We start from the raw sequence: 5,482 nt of genomic DNA on the forward strand, positions 1-5,482 counted from the left end.
AGAGTAGGGCATCCTCACTTGGAGAGGATTTGATTGGGTTGTGGACCCTAGTTATAGTGCTTCCTCACTTGGAGAGGATTTGATTGGGTGTTGACCCTAGTTACAGTGTATCCTCACTTGGAGAGGATAGATCTAGCTCACAGTTTGCGTTTTGGGTGGTATAGCCATCCAATCCCCACATGGCAGGGATTGTCGTCGAGTACTCCGGAGTGTCGCGCGACTAGGACCACTTGGAGGTCCAGACCACATGGAGGTCCACAGACGGTCCCGGGCTTGGGTGCACTTGGAGCTCCCTCCCTACTTTGGGATTGAAAGGTGAGTTATAGGCGAGCCCTAGGGCCTCGCCACAGATTGGGTAAATGGAAGGTTAAAGGTTTAAAATGTCATTGAACATCGCTATTCGAACATGGATCGAAATTGCTAGCATGGTAGCCAACCTTCATTATATGATGCATGCATTCATATTCATGATTATGGGCATAGTAGCATAGTTCTTCCTACTATCGCATTTACAGCTTTCAGATACATATCTATATATCTATCTATCTATCTGTTGTTACTTGTGCCCACTTGGACCTAGTGGGGAGATCGGCAGAGTCGGCGGCCGAGCCCACTGCGAACTATGGAAGATAGTTCTCACCCCACTCTATTTCCAGTGGTAGGTACAGGGTTGCCGAGAGAGGACCGCGGCAAGGGCATCGCGCCCGATCAGTGAGACCGTGGTAGTATAGTAGTTTTTCTTTTTGCATTAGTACACCTATGTATTCGAGAGAAATTCATTGTAGGTGAGGATTTGGAGAGCTATGTATTTTGGATGAAAAGTGTATTCATTTAAAGAAAATGATGTAAAGGAAAAGATGCAAAACTATTGTAATAGTTAGTAAAGTACTCTCTTTATTTCACAATGCTTTATCTTGGGGATTACTTGCTCCTTGTATGGTTGGCACTGTTTGTGCCCCGTTGAATGTGTATGTTTAGAATTTAATTTCCTGGGTAAATTCTTGTACGCATTCTTGTTGCTGAGCCTTGGGCGGATAGGGGAGGTGCTGTCCGTTCGGCGGTCCGCCGCCGCGGCCGAATCGTGCCAAATTGGTAGTGGTTTCGGGGCGGGGCGTGACAGTCTTATTTGGTATCAGAGCAAGGAGCAAGTAAAGAGAGAAAGTCTAGGATGACCTAGGAGACCCCAGGTTGGTGAGCCCTAAGGTTATAGGTGCGTGAGCGGAACGTGAACCTATAGCGATGGCGGAAGTTGATTCGATTGGGTCGAAGTTGGTAATATGTCTCTAGTTGCGATTAAGAGACGGATTGAAGTGGTACGAGTTCTTGTCTTGAGGTTGTTGTGTCAGCGGCCGACGACATGATACCGAGAGTCTAGAACGAGTACACTTGTGTGCTTCCGCCCGATTTTGTCGTTGAGTCGACAAGTGTCGTAATTTCGACAAGGTAATTGGTTAAGGTGACTGACCAGGTATTTGCGTTGCAGGGACTAATGTCTCCAAGACGCTACACGCGTAGGACTGCCCCAGCACCGACCCCTGAGGTGCCCGAGCAGGGAGAACCGAGCGTGATTGATCAGTTGCAAGCGCAAGTAACCGCGCTGACCGATGTGGTGCAGCGCCAGGAGACCCGATTCGAGCGGCTCCAGGAGCTTTTGAAGCGGCAAGCGGCGGCAGCGGCCGCGACGGTGACGGACGGATGCGATGTGCCCGCGCCCTCGGCTCGCGTACCTGAGCCGACTGAGGGTGAGGGTATAGCGGCGGTCCCGGTGGCGGCGCGTCCCCCGCCGGCGATCGTGCCATCGGCGGCGTCGGGATCGGCTACACCTGATGCGACGGCCGAAGACGTGGAAGGAGAGCGCGCATTGGCGGCTCTTATCAAGTTCAACAAGTTCCATCCGCCAACCTTTGAGGGCGAGAAGGTGGAACCGGCGATGGTCGAGTCTTGGATCGACTCGATGGAAACCCTCTTCGAAGACTTACGTACCTTGGAGAGAGATAAGGTGTACCTCGCCACTCATTGTTTGGAGAAGGCGGCGAAGGTCTGGTGGAAGCGCGTCAAGCGGGATCGGCTTCCCGGCCTTCTGCCGATGCTGTGGGAGGAATTCAAGCGGGAGATGTTCGCCAACTACTTCCCCAATACATTGAAGAGGAAGCTCAAGGAGAAGTTCCGCAAGCTAGAGCAAGGGGACCGCTCCGTGGCGGAGTACGAACAGGAATTCTCCCACATCATAGATTGTGTCCCGGATGTTGTCAAGGATGACCGGGACCGGGCCGAGTGGTTCTTGCGAGGACTTCAGCCGGGGATCTACAAGGCCGTGCAAATACTTAAGCTCACGACCTTTGTGGAGGTCTTTGATCGAGCCCTATGGGCAGAGCACGGGGATGCCCACATGCGGGAGAAGCGTGAGCTTTTGGCGGAGTCCAAGGACAAGGGCAAGAAACGCCAAGGCGGCGGTAGTTCGGGTGGTCAGACACGTTACAAGAAACCCCCTAAGTATCCGCCCACTCAACAGAAGAACGGTGGAGCGCGGCGATGCATTGTATGCTGCGGGGACCACCCAGTCTCGCGCTGTGAACAAGGCCAGGGCAAGTGCTACAAGTGTGGGCAACCGGGCCACTTCATTCGGGATTGCCCTGGAGGAGGAGCCTCACCTGCCCCATCATTTGCATCAGCGCCGGCGATTCCAGCTCACTATGGAGGAGCTCCATCGACGGCTGCGTCGACAGGACGTGCGATGACGCCGCGTCAACCTGAAATGGCGAGATCGGCCCCGAGCGGTCTGGTGTTCGCTGCTCAGGTGCAAGCTGAGGAGCCTACGGAGGCGGAGGAGCATCGCCTTGTGGCAGGTATGATTTTAATTAACGGAGTTCGCTCCAGGGCTTTATTTGATACAGGAGCCACACATTCATTCATAAGTAGATCATTCGCACGCATGCATGACATCCTCATGGAAGCGAGTGACAAGTGGCGAGTGGAGGGCCCTGGGTCGACGTTCAATACCTACACGGAGTGCGCCTCGTGTCCGGTACAAATAGGCGACTGGATAATGCCTATTCGGACGCTAGGACTTCAGAAATTAGAGGCGTACGACATTATATTGGGCATGGACTGGCTCTCAAAATATCATGCGACGATCGACTACAAGAGCAGGGTGATCACATTCCGTGAGCCAGGACAAGAAGAATTCACCTATCGGGCTTGCCAGAGCTCGTGCTTCGTCGCGACGGTGTCGGCGACGAGAGCAAGAAAGTTGGTGAACAGCGGTTGCTCAGCGTTTCTAGCAACTGTTATGGAAATGGAGCAAGCGGCTCCAACATTGGAGGAAATATCGGTGGTGCGGGAGTTCTCGTATGTATTCCCCGCAGAGTTGCTGGGGATACTACCGGATCGAGAGATCGAGTTCGTCATAGACTTGGTTTCCGGTACTGCACCGATCTCGAAGGCTCCGTACCGAATGGCGCCGGCGGAACTAAAGGAGTTGAGGAGTCAACTACAAGATCTCCTCGACAAATAGTTTATCCGGCCGAGTGTATCACCGTGGGGAGCCCCGGTGTTATTCGTGAGGAAGAAAGATGGATCGTTTAGACTCTGCGTGGATTATCGAGAGTTGAACAGAGTCACGATCATTAATAAGTACCCACTTCCCCGAATCGATGACCTATTCGATCAGCTGCAAGGGTCGTGTGTGTACTCGAAGATAGACTTGGAATCCGGCTACCACCAGTTGAAGATCAAGTTGGAGGATGTGCAAAAGACCGCGTTTCGTACGCGGTATGGACACTACGAATTCACGGTCATGCCATTTGGACTCACGAATACTCCAGCGGCGTTCATGGATTTGATGAACCGTGTCTTCAAAGAGTATTTGGACCGATTTGTCGTGGTCTTTATAGACGACATATTGGTCTATTCTCGTAGCGACGAGGAACATGCCGAGCATTTGAGAATAGTGCTTCGTGAAGTCGCCTTCTTAGGGCATGTAATTTCTGGCTTCGTGAAGTCGCCTTCTTAGGGCATGTAATTTCTGCGGGTGGAGTTTCTGTAGACCTGAGAAAAGTTGAGGCAATCAAGGATTGGCCGCGCCCGACGAATGTCACGGAGGTTCGAAGCTTCGTGGGCTTAGCGGGCTATTATAGGCGGTTTGTGGAAGGCTTTTCCAAGATAGTGATTCCACTTACCCGCCTGACCCAGAAAGGCACCAAGTTTGTTTGGAGCGAGGAGTACGACCGGAGTTTCAAAGAGTTGAAGCAGAGATTGACTTCGACTCCGGTGCTCGCTCTACCGGTGCAAGGCGAAGACTTCGTAGTCTACAACGATGCTTCCTATCTTGGGTTGGGGTGTGTATTGATGCAAAACGGGAAAGTGATTGCTTACGCATCCCGTCAGCTAAAGAGTTATGAGAAGAACTATCCCATCCATAATTTGGAGCTAGTGGCGGTGATTTTCGCCTTGAAGCTGTGGAGGCACTCCTTATATGGTGCCCACTGTGAGATCTATACCGACCACAAGAGCATGAAGTACTTGTTTACACAGAAGGAGCTCAACATGCGTCAGCGGCGGTGATTAGAATTGTTAAAGGATTACGACGTTGATATCCTCTACCACCCCGGGAAGGCAAATGTGGTCACGAACGCACTTAGTAGGAAGTCGGCGAAGAATCTCGCTTTGATGTTACCCAACAAACGCCCTTATGGCTGGATATGGAGCGACTGGATTTCGAAGTGGTTCCTCCCGAGATTCCGGCCCAGTTGATGTCACTCGTTGTCCAACCGACCTTGTTGGAGAGAATTAAAGAGTTGCAACCTGCAGACCCCTCCAAAAGGTACGGCGAAACATCGAGGGAGGCCATGGCGGAGAGTTCAATGTAGACGCCGATGGTACGCTTCGATTTCGGAATCGGAGGTGTATACCCAAAGATGGAGAGCTTCGCGAATTGATCCTACAAGAAGCACACCGATCTCCATATGCGGATCACCCGGGGGGCACCAAGTGTATCAGGGATTAAAAATGCACTACTGGTGGCCGAAAATGAAAGGCGATATCGGACGCTTTGTGGCGAAGTGCCTAACATGCCAACAGGTAAAGGCCGAGCGTCGATTCCCATCGGGAAAGCTTCAAAGCCTACCAATCCCCGTTTGGAAATGGGAGGATATATCGATGGACTTCGTGGTCGGCCTGCCTCGCTCAACGGGCGGCCACGATGCGATTTGGGTGATTGTGGACCGATTAACGAAGTCGGCTCACTTCTTGTCGATCCACACCACGTGGTTGGGTGACAAGTTAGCGCAGGTATATCTTGACGAGGTGGTTAGACTGCACGGAGTATCGAAATCGATCGTGTCGGATCGTGACCCTCGATTCACCTCATATTTTTGGAAGAGCCTGCAAGAAGCCCTTGGCACACAGCTCGACTTTAGCACAGCGTTTCATCCCCAAACCGATGGGCAAACGGAGAGAACCATTCAAACTCTGGAGGATATGT

The sequence above is a fragment of the Ananas comosus genome, linkage group 17 (assembly GCF_001540865.1).
Source record: "Ananas comosus cultivar F153 linkage group 17, ASM154086v1, whole genome shotgun sequence".
Taxonomy (NCBI): Eukaryota; Viridiplantae; Streptophyta; class Magnoliopsida; order Poales; family Bromeliaceae; genus Ananas; species Ananas comosus.